We start from the raw sequence: 14,125 nt of genomic DNA on the forward strand, positions 1-14,125 counted from the left end.
TCCCTACCCTTACCCTAACATGAACCCTAACCTCTAACACTGACTCTCACCCCTAACTCTATCCCCTAATCCAAACCCTACCCCCTAACCCTAATCTTGACATCCTGAAGCCCAAACTGATAGTAACTTCCTCATCCAGCAAATCCCAATCAAGAAAAACGCAATTTAAGAAAATATTGACACCTCGGCCTGAAAATGCATTTAAAGTGTGCATATCTACACATGTATTTGTTACAATTTAACATCCTGCAGCCAAAAAGAATTTTCATCATCCAGCTAATCTGAGTCACTGAAGGAATGGGGTCATCTTTGACTGGCTGGACCGGAGGCTCTGCCTCACCACCACCGAATGTCAACTTAAACCTTTTGCAAACATTCACTGCAATGCTCCAAATTACATCATTCAATGTTGACCAATTGCTGCTGGAACGGAGAGTGCCTTACGTCGTAACATCTGCAGTAAATGTGTGTTTGGCGACCTTTCCGTGATGTTTTCTTCCCGTGAACGTGTGACTAAGCTCACCACTACAATGTCCCTCCCCCGATTTACCCACCAGTGATGAAGACGGGCCTTCCTCGGGGATAACAAAAAGGGCAGAGGTGTTAATTATTCTCCAGATAAGCAATGTCAGCAGAATGCTCTCAATGCTCCAAATTGTCCCTTTGGGGCACTCTGGTCCTCATTATGGAAACACTTCATCTCGTGTTGATGATATTTTGATCAAGACACTCAGTCAGTTATTTTAGCGCTTCCTTTTGAAAGACCTCATTATATTTTCATAAATCAACTGTAAACAAACCAAAATGCCGAAATAAGAGATGCTTTTCATACACTGCGAGGTTGAGGCACACTAGCTCAGTCCTCGCTTGAATGGTGTCCAGTGCGGATCTAAAATTCTACTGAGAATTATTGATTGTGCCATCCCCCATTGGGGAAGTTTGGTCATATGTCCCAGGATGCAAATCTATGATGTTCTTCTCCAAATTTGTATTTGGCAGCGGCATTTTTTTAAAAAATTCTTGCCTCTGAGACATTTTTTCTTCCGACAGTAACCATTAAGATATTGTGAAAAGAGAATCCTCGGTTGGCTCTTTGTCAATCTTTTTTTTCCTACAGGCCATCATTTCAATAGGCTTAGCCGATACATGATGACTACATTTGCCTTTTTACACCTTAATAAATGTTTCTTCTTTGACCCATCTGCTGTTTTTGCTGACTCTTTCTAAGTAATTAGTGAACCAACTGTGATCAAGACGCAAACCCCCCCGGTCACATACAAGCCACGCTTGGCAACACTGACAAATATGAGATGACAAAACAAAGCTCAAAATCTCATATGAATAGCCATCTGAAATTTGAAACCCAATCCTGATTCACATCAACGACACTGTTTGCCTGACTAACTGCGCAACGTGGGAGCGTATGCAAGTAAAAGCACGATATTGTAAATTCATATAATTATGGTTACGTCATCTGACCCTTGACATGCTTCATAAAACATCTGCTTCAAGTTACTGTGAGACAATGTTTTCGGGAACTGACTTTGGGACATGCCGAATGAAACAAAAACATCTGCGTGCAGTTGCATTGTCTGTGAAAGCTGTCTGCAGTGATGCGGAATGTTATTGGTTCTTTTACAGACTGATCTTGTGTTTTGGCTGTGAGCTAAGCAATGTATATTCATATCGATCTTCATTTTCAAGTATATTTTGAACATTGAAGGTGACATATCATGCTATTTGAAGCTTTCCATAGCTAACTAGGGGCATGTATAATAGCTTTGGCACAATGGCGATCTATTTTCTGATGAAATATGAGTTATTTCGGTGGCTACGTTTCAAACCGTGAAGCAAGACCTCCGGCTTAGCAAAACTCATCGTGTGGCTGCCGCAGCCCTTTCGTGATGTCGTCCTAAAGCTGACTGCTGAACAGTTTCTGGGCAGACTAGTGCCGTTTTCCATTAGTCCCAAACAACCACACACCTGTCCGAGCTGAGATCATTGTCATTCATTCTCTGTGGCATCCGATGCGGGTCGACGGCCGCCCAATGCGCCATCCTCGAGGTGGGGGCCACAACCCCCATCGGAATGAGTGGGACCCAGTGTGAGAAAGGAGCCACCTCTCCCCAACTCCGGTGCCAAAATGAAAGTGTTTCACTGGTGGCCGCTCTGAGAAAGTGGCTGTGTGTGTTTAGTCTGCAGAGGCCGCATGGGAGCGACTCCTCGACTTTGTGACGTATAAGAGTGAGGATGGAGTCGTTTTCTTGGATTGGGCGGAGTTCTTGCTCGGAAAAGGAGGAATGAGCAGGACTGCGAATGGAGGAAAACGCCACTTTGGAGGTGTGTTTGCCGAGGAATTAGCATCTTAACATGATTAGCTGCTCAAAGCGGTCGATTTTAGAATGATAGGGCCCCTTTTTTTTTGGAACATGAAAAAAAACATCCACATCACTGAAAGCATTGTTTTGTTTTGTTTTTTAATAACATACACAATATATCGCCAGTCAACCACAAGGAACATATTGACACACACACACACACACACACATTCACCCTTCCATAATGGGCAATTTAGAATCTTTACCATATATAATATTTTTAAATGTAGGGGGAAATCAATCAATCACCGAACAGTAAACTCACACGAGCAGAAAATGCAATCAATATGCTAAACGGTCTGAGCGGATATTCCAAACTAGAAGCCTCCAGACAGGCACGCGTTGCTGACATCTTATCAGTACAATGAATTCACCCAAAAAGAGACATTTGTGACATGGTAAACAAAGGACAAGGAGAAAGGACATCTGTTCTTTTTTCTTCTCAGCTACAAGAAGCAGACAAGCTTTGTTTGGTGAAAAGAAAAAAAATGCGCATTATGTCTTCTTACTCTTCCATTTCCCATTGTCACATAGATGTCATGATTGAATGCGCAATTGAATTCGGGCTTCGCAAAAGAAATAAACGGCCTTTTGCTTTTCAAACAAACAAAGGTAAACTACAGAGGATCCTTGTGCCTTCTGTCATGTGTTGTTTCATTCCCCCGCCCTTTATAGCGTTTCAAGTTCCCCCCCACACACCAGCCCATCGCCGCATGCTCATTCCCCACCCCTTGGAAAAAAAAAATAAAAAATTCACAATTGCATCCCAATTGGTATCACACCCACATCGCAACATCACTCCCGTTTCTGCACAGAAAATAAGAGGTGAGGTTGGGAAAAAAAAGCTGTATTTGTTGCAATGACACATATAGGTGCATCATATTTCACCTTCACACAGCATGAAATCCATCGACTTTATGCGGATGATTTTGAAACAGATGTCAGATTGCACATCTCTCACTTTGATTTGCAGATGCTCGCACGGTTGCAGTTTGTGTGATGTGGAACGTTGATGAATAGTTCATCAGAACAATATTGTTTCATTTCGAACACACAAATCCTTAGTAAACCCTACAAAACATTGAAAACACTTCCTTTTTGTTATTCCTCACAATTTGCTTTTCGATGCGCGCACAGCAAGCAGCTTTGTTTTCAACTTGTTAACATTTCTGTATTTTATATTTCCGTATGCACACACCTTCAGAAAAAAGCTGCGTCCGTGGCAAATTTCGAAATGAATTATTTTGCAGCCATATGCTTTCAAGAGTAGCTCCACAGCCTCTCTGCGCCATATGTTCCTTTCAACTTAGTCAAGATAAAATCCAAATATATTCAGCTATGTATAACCCTTCCCGCCATGTTACTTTTCTGCATGCAAATCAAATATCTAAAAAAAAAAAAAAAAAGAGTTTTGTTTTGCTTTTGTGGAGTTATATGCCAGGTTTATGCTGTAGCGCTCTTGTGTCTTTTGGGATGAAAATGGCGTCAAACACAGACCTGTCCAAATCGTACGGGGAGTCGCCATACGTTTTGCGTGAAACAATCTCGCAAGAAACTGAGCGGCATCAGTTAAAACAAAGTACAAGGTCCTTTTCATGTTACGCAACTCCAATCGACTCCAGTTAACTTTGGAATGGAGCCTCTGTTGTTTTGCGCCGTCATTTCATCTTTGTGCATCTAATGAGCGCGCCGGATCGCACCTGCTGTTAAAAAACATTTCGCCGGTCGCTCGGTTTCCCCGACAGTCGTCCAATAATTGGCCGCGCGCGCCTGCACATCTGCTGCCTCTTAACTCAAGAAGGTGCTGCGGGGAAAAACATCACAAGATGTATTCAGGCTAACAAATTGAGCGAGGATGCTCGCGCGCTGTAAGTCATGCCGTTTGTTCGTGTCTGGGCGACTTAACAAGTTTAATCTAATTCTTCGGGGGCGTCAAACCACGCTGATTACAATCATTCCGGAGGCAGGGAGGCTTGGTGAGGCATCTTCGGAGAAAGTGGGTGTGTGTGTGTGTGTGTGTGTGGAGTGCTCGTCTAATCCTCCTTAATTGTCAAAACTCACTGGTCAGCAAGATAAACACCACAAAATGTGTGATGAAGAATTGTTTACCCCGGGGCAAAGGGGATACTTTACACAGCCGTTTATTTGGTGAGCAGCACACAGACTCATTTCGGATCCGCATTTCATTTTTATTTTTGTAAACTATCTTGTCAAGTGTGAAATCTGCATCTGTCCGAGCTTCCAAAAGACTTTGCTTGAACGCCAATGTTGAGCGTCGGCAGAGCCGGCGCGGAAGAGGGCCAGGTTAAGATGCGTTCCTGCCTGTCGGGCTACGGCGCGAGAGAATCCATTTCAGGATTGTCTCTGTGCTCAGCGTGAATTGCCAGATACCATCATGTAGGATTTCACCATTTATTTTTTTAAACTTCACTTGTCACGGCTACACAACATTACAGCGCATTGTTCAGTTGTATCTATTTTTTTATTTTTATTTTTTTAATAATCTTGTGGGGAAATGTCGATCTCAATAGAGTGATAAGTGCGTTTTCGGGTAAATACGGGCTCCTTTAATGTGACGGCAAGACACAATGAAAATGGTGTGACTTCAGTATATTTCAAATCTCATTCCAAGAAAAACGGCTTTTCTGTACGGTCTCATTAGGTTCGTGGAAATCGTGTTCACGTTCCATTTTATCAGGAAAAAAAAGGGAGCATTCAAAGCAAGGAGTGCATTTCCAGCAGCGGTGCTGATAACAAGCGTCTGATCACAGTCTTGCAGTTAATAATTGGAGCTGTTTTCAACCCATGAATGTCAAATGATACTCCTCTGTGTTTCCGTCAAAACAACTCCAGAACCTTCGATGAGCTGGTCTATTTCAAGCTTATAAATATTGATGCGAGCAAGGGAATTGAACAAAAGATGGCAAAAATGCTTGCAGCATGAGAATGGCGAGGGGTCATTTGTCATCATTTCACTTTAGCGCTTAACTTTGTTTTGTTTTTTTTCTTTTTCTGTTCAGTGACGGTTCCTTGTTCCGGGGGCTAGCGCAGCTTCCTAGCTTCTAGCTAACATTCATTTAACCTCACCGCAACACAAAACAAAGCAAGCCTGCTTTCTCTTCCGTAGGCGGAGGACACCCTGAACTGGTTGCCAGCCAATCGCAAGGCACACAGAGACCAACGACCATTCGCGCTCACACTCTGCACTGTGAGGCGGACGTGCTAACCAGTCAAGAACCGCGCCACCCGGTAGCCTATTATAGGAAATGATCTTTATACACTGGATTGTTTGCCAACATGTGTACGCCGTAGCTTTTTGTCTGTAGTTAACGAGTTGCTTGACTGTGTTTATTTATTCTTGCTATTTGTTCATGTTGTTATTGTTGTATTCACAACATGCTTTCATTATATTCTAAAAAGCCTGACGGAGGACTGCAAATTAGCTGGAACTAGATTTTCCTTTTTTTTTTTTTTTTAAAGGCAATGTTGTATGTATCGTTCCTGGTAAGTAAACATTCATGTAACGTTCATTTTAAAGCCATTAAAATTGATTATTGATGGTTTTTGTTCTTGCAATTAAAAAAATTAAGATGAAAATACAGATTTTTGCACTGTTGCATTTGACCTGGGATGTATTTATTTGTTTACGCGAATGAATATTCATGCTCAGCCAAGGCAGTCATGTTTTTGATCACGTACGTGCGTGTGTGTGTGTGTGTGTGTGTGTGTGTGTGTGTGTGTGTGTGTGTGCGTGTGCGTGCATGCGTGCGGTACAGGAAGAACATCCAGATCTTCAAAAACACAGCGTATAGTGATGAAAAGTCTGATTCCAAGGAAGATGTCAGCCGTTTAGTGATGTGTGATTCCACCCACCAATATATCTGATTCTCAGAAGCGATTCTCAAATCAAACTTGAACATTGGAGGTCACGTGCCGCATTAACAGGAAGACAGTGGACCGTTAAAATATCTCAATTATGCGCGGTTGATGGGAAACGCAGGACTTTTTCTTCTGCCTCAGTAAGTGCAGGAATACACAAAAACTTGCTGCCCTGCTCACTCAGTCACTCAGTCTGACTCTGTACAATGTCAAGATGTAGTTTGTCATGTTTGTGGAAAAACGTGAAGGTTTGGTTCGGTGTCAAAATACGTCTTGAGTCAAAATGAAACATTTCCATGGCAATAGCCGCTTGAATTGACACAGGTAAGGTATTCAGGAGTACAGAGAATGCCGCAGAACCTGCAGACTTCTTTTTACAAAGTGCCGGACATGGAGCAAAAATAGTCCATACAACAACAAAACAATAAATCAATAATGAAGACAGTAGAATGCACACAAACCTTAAAACTAAAAATCAACTCTTTCGCTGAGTGAAAAGCCAAAGAATAAAAATGAGTTTTAAGCTGAGTTTTGCCTAACATTCAGCGGGAGGTCCTTCCAAAGAGAGAGACCGGCATGAGAAAAGGCTGGATCCCCTCTGAGCCTCCGCTTAGTTCCTCTAATGATGTCTGGTCTGCAGACCTGAGGCAGATGCGTACAGGGGCGGAGGAGCTCAGTGAGGTAAGTTGGGGCGAGGCCATTTAAAAATTTGAAAACAAATAATAAGATCTTAAAAAAGAACTCTAAAATGGATAGGGAGTCAGTGAAGGGATGCCAGAATCGGAGTGATGTGCTCCTTCTTATGAGTACCTGTCAACAGGCGAGCAGCAGCATTTTGGACCAACTGGAGACGCTTCATGGAGGAGTGGCTGACTCCAAAGTCAAGTGCATTGCAGGAATCCATGTGACGAAGGCATGAAGGACTGAGCTGCTCACAAGGACTCTGTCCTAACAGTTCAAATTGTACTGTCAACTGAGTGGTTCCGATGAAATCCGACTTTGTAGGTGCGGGTCCTTTGAACTTACAGTCACGTGTGTGCTTCGTTTTGCAATTAACCCCACTTTGACATGAACGCGTCCATGTCAGGACATACAAGGGCTCCGAGATTGGAAAGAGGATGGCAAAGACAGACGCGGTAAGGGGTGGGTTCATCCTTTCAGCGAATAAATGATTATGTCCGTCCAGCCAGCTGTGGCGCCGTCAGCGGCCTCGGGGCGTGCCGGAAGGCTGATGAGGGTCACCATCATCCGCTTCATCAAGGATCTCACAACCGACAGCTCCCGACAGCGAGTAAGACCCCCAAACAAGCCAGGAGGGAGGGGCAGGGAGAGCCATGCAATCAGGTGGTGAGAAAGCACTCGCCTCTTTTCAGAAATATTGTTTTCATATGCTGCTGTCTTTTCAAAAATAATGATCGGATGTTTGATGACCTATTACTTACCCATTTCTTTTTATTATTTCAAAAGATACTTTCATTTAATTATATTTATGATGAGCTTTTTATATTGTGCCACCGGGAGTTACAAACAAATTGTCCCGTATGAAGAGAATGCGCGCTCGTTAAAAAAATCCGTAAGTGAAAAGGCGGCTTTGTGACATGCAACTTTTTGACAGAGTATATTTTAAAACAAAACTTATTATCTGAGCAGCCTTTTCTTGAGACCCGAAGAAAGATCTATTTCTGTCAGTGCCCCGACATCTTTCCGCTTTGTTTCACTAACCAGTCTTGAAAACATACACAAAAACGCCATCAGTACTCATGCGGAGTCACAATGGCTCTTATCAAGCAAACACATTCAAAGCAGACATTCTCACTTACTGGACGTGAAGCAGACTCGAAAATTGTCACAATTTAGCGATAGTGCGTCCCACATGAGACTCGACCTCATGAAAGCTTAAAAGCCGATCCCTCCATGTCTTGGGATATTCTAGTTAGTTCTACTTGCAGCACTAGATGTACCTACACGTACAGTGTTTACAACACACAGACACACACACACACACACACACACACACACACACACACACACACACACAGCAATATTGTTCGGAGATCCAATACCAGAAATTGAAATAAAAAGGGAGTCATGTTAGAAACACCCCCCTCTTTTTTTTTTTATTCTCTAAAGAGCAAATTAATTTTACACTCTGCTGTATTATTTCTGTTGTACACCAACACAAAGAACGAGATCCCACACACGCAGGCATGCGAGGAGCAGCGCTGGCACTTCTTGAGCCAAGGGCTTTCAGATGGGATGGAGCTTTCGTATGATCGGTAGAACATATTTTTAAATTCCAAATTGGATGACCTTGAGGTTTTTGGAAAAAAAGGAAGACGGTCAAGGTCATTTTTCTGCCCACAGCAGGAGAAACTACTTCCTACTGTGATGCAGTGTAGTTGTACGCCCCCCCCCCCGCTCCACCAAGTAAATAAATAAATAAACATCAACACAATAGTGTAATTTAATACCTCGCTGCCATGATGACCAATTGTTTCAATATGATCATTTGTAACGGCAACATGACCAAAGCACGCACGGGGGCTCATGAGCATGTCGAAACGAATGCGTCAGATGAGTGCTAATCAGTGAGAAAGGCGATTCTCTTTGCACAAAAGTAGAATTCCAACAGTCCCACTGATGCTTTCTTGTGGCCCGCAGGAAAGACGCGGGAACAAAATAATTCATTTGTTTTTGACGTGGACATTCAGGTCAGGTGGGAAGAGGGGCTCGGGCCAACAGTTTCTACTCAAGCATTTTAAGCGAATAATCCGACTTGTGTCTACGCTGTAAGTAATGGATATCGTGCCACTGAGCAGAGGGTAATGCGAGCTTTTGTTAACAGTGACCTCCCTCGGCCTGGCTATTGTTATATTACTTGTTATATTATGATTTAATACAATTCTTATCCAGCTCACTGCGTAAATGCCTAAACAGCTCATTAGTCTTCATTTTCTTCACACTCAGCCTCTCCTTCCACCGTGCCTCCCGTTTAGGCCACTGGACGGTCATTTGCAAGGCTCAACTGTCTGTTTGCCGTCCGCATCTCCGTCACATTGTCTCAGTGTTTCGGTTTCTTAGCGTGCTTAGAGTTGCCACCTTTCAGATGTGGAAATAAAGGGCACGCCACACGAGGTCGCGGCAAAATCACGCGGGAGAAACGAATTTGAGGGTTTGGCTCCCCAAAACACTATTAATAATAATGATAATAATATAGTAATAATAATAATAACAATAATAATAATGTGCTGTTAGCATCTGCGAGGCAACTTAGCATAGCATCGATTAGGCTATTAAAATCTGTCTAAATAAAACAAAGATTTGTACGTTAACACCTTTAAAAATTATGAAACACTTTATAGTCTGAATTTAAGCCCATAGACGCGGCCTGCTGTATTGTCTACATTATAAAGTGCTGGAAATTAAACAAAGCCTGTCTGGGGGCACGTTGACTGAAAGAGGACAATACTTAATTTAAATAGCTTATAAAGTGCTGCGAATGTCCATTTTTAAAACCCGGCCTGGTGTTAAGTGTGCAGTGAGCGCGTTACTCGGCAACGATCATGACAGGCAGCGGCAAGCGCAAAGGCCTGCGTGCAGGCAGACAAACAGAGGATTTGGCACCGAGCCGAGGCGAACGCGCCAGATGTAGGCTACCCAATACCACATTGCTGCCTGTCTTTTCATTTTTGTTTAAATTCAGCGTTCACGTTTGTGTGTGACAGACGCATGGTACAATGAGGAAAATACGGAACAAACCGTGTCCCGTATCGAGGACACAACATTTAATTCCCAGTTCAAGGACGATTCTGTATTTGACAGTATTTAACTTAAGCATGCATTCAGATGAGATAGATTTGTACATACGAATAAACATCTCTATTTTTTCCTGTTGTTTTAGTCACTTTCCCCTTTGGATCTCATGCACACAGGGCCTAGCCAAGAGGACATGTTGAGTTATTGTGCTTGAGGCGATGGTACTCCACCGCGCTTCACAGATGATCATTTCCCAATCCCACAGCTGAAGAGCGCAGTAATTGCTACGATGCATCCAGCAGCCGGTCCTTATCTGATGCAGTGACAAGAATAGGCCCCGTTTTGTTGCTCTCGCACTCTATATAATTCTGTAAAGCTTGCATCATTTCCCGCAGAAGAGATGACCGTGGCGATGTCACCCGAGGGTCCTGGGGGCTGATTGGATGCACATCGAGGCCCGCAGCGAATAAATCACTTCCCCTCTGTTCAAAGGAGAAACATTAGCCCTATGGGTGACCAGCCACTCATCACACACGCACGCACGCACACACACAGCCACGCAAACACACACTCGCACTCTTTGCGCAAACAATTACAGCCTTGATTCCCTTAGCACTAATCAGATACAACACAAGGCACATGCAATGTTCTGGTGAGACAATAATTAAAGCCTCTCCTGACATATTACGTGCCATATTCCTGGAGGAAGACTCATTGCCTGTAAATAAATAGCAGACTAAGCCACCACAACACTAATGACATGAGATCATTTGACACTGTCATGCATGGATTCAATATACGTGCATGATTGACTGATGTCTTTGAGAGTACGGGTGCTATAAATTTAACTGTGGCAACAAAAACAAAACAAAACAAATGAGCATTTTACAAACTGAGAACAAATAACAGCATACACGCATAGAGCAATGAATGCGTATGAGTAATTCCTTTGATGCTGTCTGAACAGAGTTGCTTAAATGATGGATGAAATCATCATTGCGAGGACATATTCCACACAAAATTAATTCCAAATTGTGTAATCTTGCGACATTTGATGTTTGACCGTAACCACATCTCCAACATGACAGAAAAAAAAAAAAAGGGGGGGAGGGAACTTGGGAAAGTTCTTTGCAAACTGGTTGTCAACGGTCATCGAGTCAAATGCCAAAGAAACTTCTTGAAAAATTTCAGGCGGGTGATAACGCCTCGGCTCTTTCATTTGGGTTTGTAAAAACCTTTTGCCCCGAGAATTTGTGTTGTTGTTGTTGTTGTTGGAGAACTACAGCAGTGTGAATGACGAATACTCTCAGCATTCCCACAACCACAAAAAGTGTTTTGTTCCAAATGAGTCACAACATTATGCCAAATACAACAACTGCCCAAGTTTACGGTCTTCCACAGCCAATAGGCTCACGTAGTGCCAATAATAATAACTCTATAATTAATAAATGTTGGCATAAATGTGGCTAGAAACATCGCATAATAGCTGTCTGCGGGGAGAAAGTAATCATAACAAAGTTTTCATTTTCTACCCCAAATTTCACAACTCGACTGGTATTCATTCCAGGGTGCAGCCCTCCCTTTGCTCAAAGTCCGCTGGGGATGTGTTCCCCTGTGACCTTGAACGTAGACACAAACTTGAACGTGGACAATTGGGGTCTGGTTTTTGTGTCGAAAACATATTACCAAAAAGGGTCACCGATTCTTTATGCCCAATGGGTGGGCATAAGGCACCCCCACCTTGTGTTTGGGTAACTCAACCATCAGTGGCAGGCGAGACCTCTAACAATGACATTTGCATGTTCTGATTCGCTGCACTGAGCAGCCGTGGCGTTGCAAATAGCTGCTTTACGAGTTCAACCACATTTCTCAGTAATAATTGATAAATGTTGGCATAAATGTGGCTAGAAACATCGCATAATAGCTGTCTGCGGGGAGAAAGTAATCATAACAAAGTTTTCATTTTCTACCCCAAATTTCACAACTCGACTGGTATTCATTCCAGGGTGCACCCCTCCCTTTGCTCAAAGTCCGCTGGGGATATGTCCCCCTGTGACCTTGAACGTGGACGATTGGGGTCTGGTTTTTGTGTCGAAAGCATATTACCAAAATGGGTCGCAGATTCTTTTTCCAGATGGAATGGGCGTAAGGCACCCCCACCTTGTGTTTGGGTAACTCAACCATCAGTGGCAGGCGAGACCTCTAACAATGACATTTGCATGTTCTGATTCGCTGCACTGAGCAGCCGTGGCGTTGCAAATAGCTGCTTTACGAGTTCAACCACATTTCTCAGTAGCGCGGCTGTAGCATCGCAGTTTTTGTTTTTTTAACTTCAAATAGCTTGTCAGCAGCAAAAGCTACTTTTGTCATCACGTGCGGTGGCGATGAAGCGGTGGCCTTCACCACAGAAGCAACATTTCCCCGGCCAGTTCTAACCCCGAAATGCCTCTTTTCTGTTTGACCTGACATTACTTATCCTCCCGCCATAGACGGTGCCTGCAAATTGTGCAGAGCCGGATGGATGGTGTAAGGGGAGGATAGGGCAAGGGTGTCTTGTCCATCTCCATGGGCCATACCATCAAGTCCTTACGCAGCACTTATACGTTCCAGTGTTTACAGTACAGCCCCCAAAAGAAGCTCAGTTAATATCGAAGACGTCCAGCACAATTTTAAGGACACACATTCAAGTATTTTCCAAAGCTAAGCTAGTCATCATGACTCAATTAGCAAACATAGCACTAGCTAGCAACATGGTTTCAGCAGTAATCTGTAACCCATATTCATTGAGTCACTGCTGCCCCCCGCCCTTGCCTCCGTCTTAAGCAGTGTCGTCTTTTCATGCCAAACATTATTTATAACTAATGAAAACAAACAAAAATAATAATAATAAAATGAAGAAAAGTAGTGTTGACCATCTGCACGTGGCCACGTCACATCGTGTCAAAAGTAACTCATATTTGGCACCTCCGCGGCAATCTGCAAGTATTCATTCAACACTCTGAGAATCGTTTTTTTTCACTCAGCAGACGAAAAGTGCTCCACAAAATGAAAGGCCCATTTGGCTCGGCCAGCGTTTGACGGTCATAACCCAAATGCGCAAGACGAGTGGAAGAATAGAGTGGTTTATGGCAAAATGCCCACCGTCACCGCCTCGACTCTTCTAGAGCTAGGTCACGCCGTTAATATACCCGATGCGCGCCACGGTTTACCTGTTATGACGCTTCATGCTGTGTGTGTGTGCCCGTACATTTATTGACTAGCTGAAAGTGCCCCCCCGCGCTGACCTGATGGCCCTCTACCGGATGTGCTCTGACACCATCTCTGCCCGCGTTTCTCCTGTGTTGTGTCCTGGCTTTCAAATGAAGAGGGAGTCAAACTCTTGGTCACAGAATTCTTTGATTGCATCTTAGCCACATGACATCAGGGTGTGCAGAAACATCACTGAGTGGTTTGCGACTCTCTGGCTCTCCTTCGGGTGCTCTGTTTGTAAATGGTTTGTGATTCAAATTTCAGCTCTGGCCATCCGGTGTGGAGTTTGAATGTTGTTGCAGTATGAACATATTGTTCAAGGCATTCAAAACGAATCATTATGACCACTAATTATGAATGTAGTTCAAATTACTGACAATACATATGGGGAGCTAACAAAAGGCCAAACAGCAAACTCCACTATCTGGGTTTGCATCGACTTGGCCTAATTAGTCGCATTGTCAACGTTATCCCTTCATTTAGTTTGTGTTAAATAGCCCAGTGTGCCAACTATGTCGCCACTCACTGACCATTTTTTTATTGCCTCTATTGGGCTGCGTTGCCAATTTAGTCAATGTGGTCAGATCTTGACACTCAATTCTTTATAGCCAAATTATCTACTGGAATATATTACAGGCAGTGCGGGGCTCGTCATTAGCATCGATCAGGATTTTTAATGGAGAAAACAGTTTAATGTAGCTTTGCAAGACGTGTTTATCTTAGCTCAGTGCCAGCGAGGAGACACTTGGAAGCCAACCTCTTTTAGTTAATGAAATTTGACCACCACTTTGGGTACAGTATGGGAAGAGGAGTCCAATCTCCTGCTGGATATAACACACACACACACACACACACACACACAC

The 14,125-nt window shown here is 43.3% G+C and overlaps 1 long non-coding RNA gene across 1 annotated transcript; it reads left to right on the top strand.

The window, feature by feature from the left end:
* The first annotated feature begins 6,992 nt into the window (after positions 1–6,992).
* Positions 6,993–8,239, top strand: LOC109524501 (uncharacterized). The gene is made up of 2 exons (XR_002169978.1): positions 6,993–7,262; positions 7,444–8,239. It is a non-coding gene; the product is annotated as an uncharacterized LOC109524501 (long non-coding RNA).
* The last annotated feature ends 5,886 nt before the right edge of the window (positions 8,240–14,125 follow it).

This window comes from Hippocampus comes, unplaced genomic scaffold, assembly GCF_001891065.2.
Source record: "Hippocampus comes isolate QL1 unplaced genomic scaffold, H_comes_QL1_v1.1 scaffold21, whole genome shotgun sequence".
Classification (NCBI taxonomy): Eukaryota; Metazoa; Chordata; class Actinopteri; order Syngnathiformes; family Syngnathidae; genus Hippocampus; species Hippocampus comes.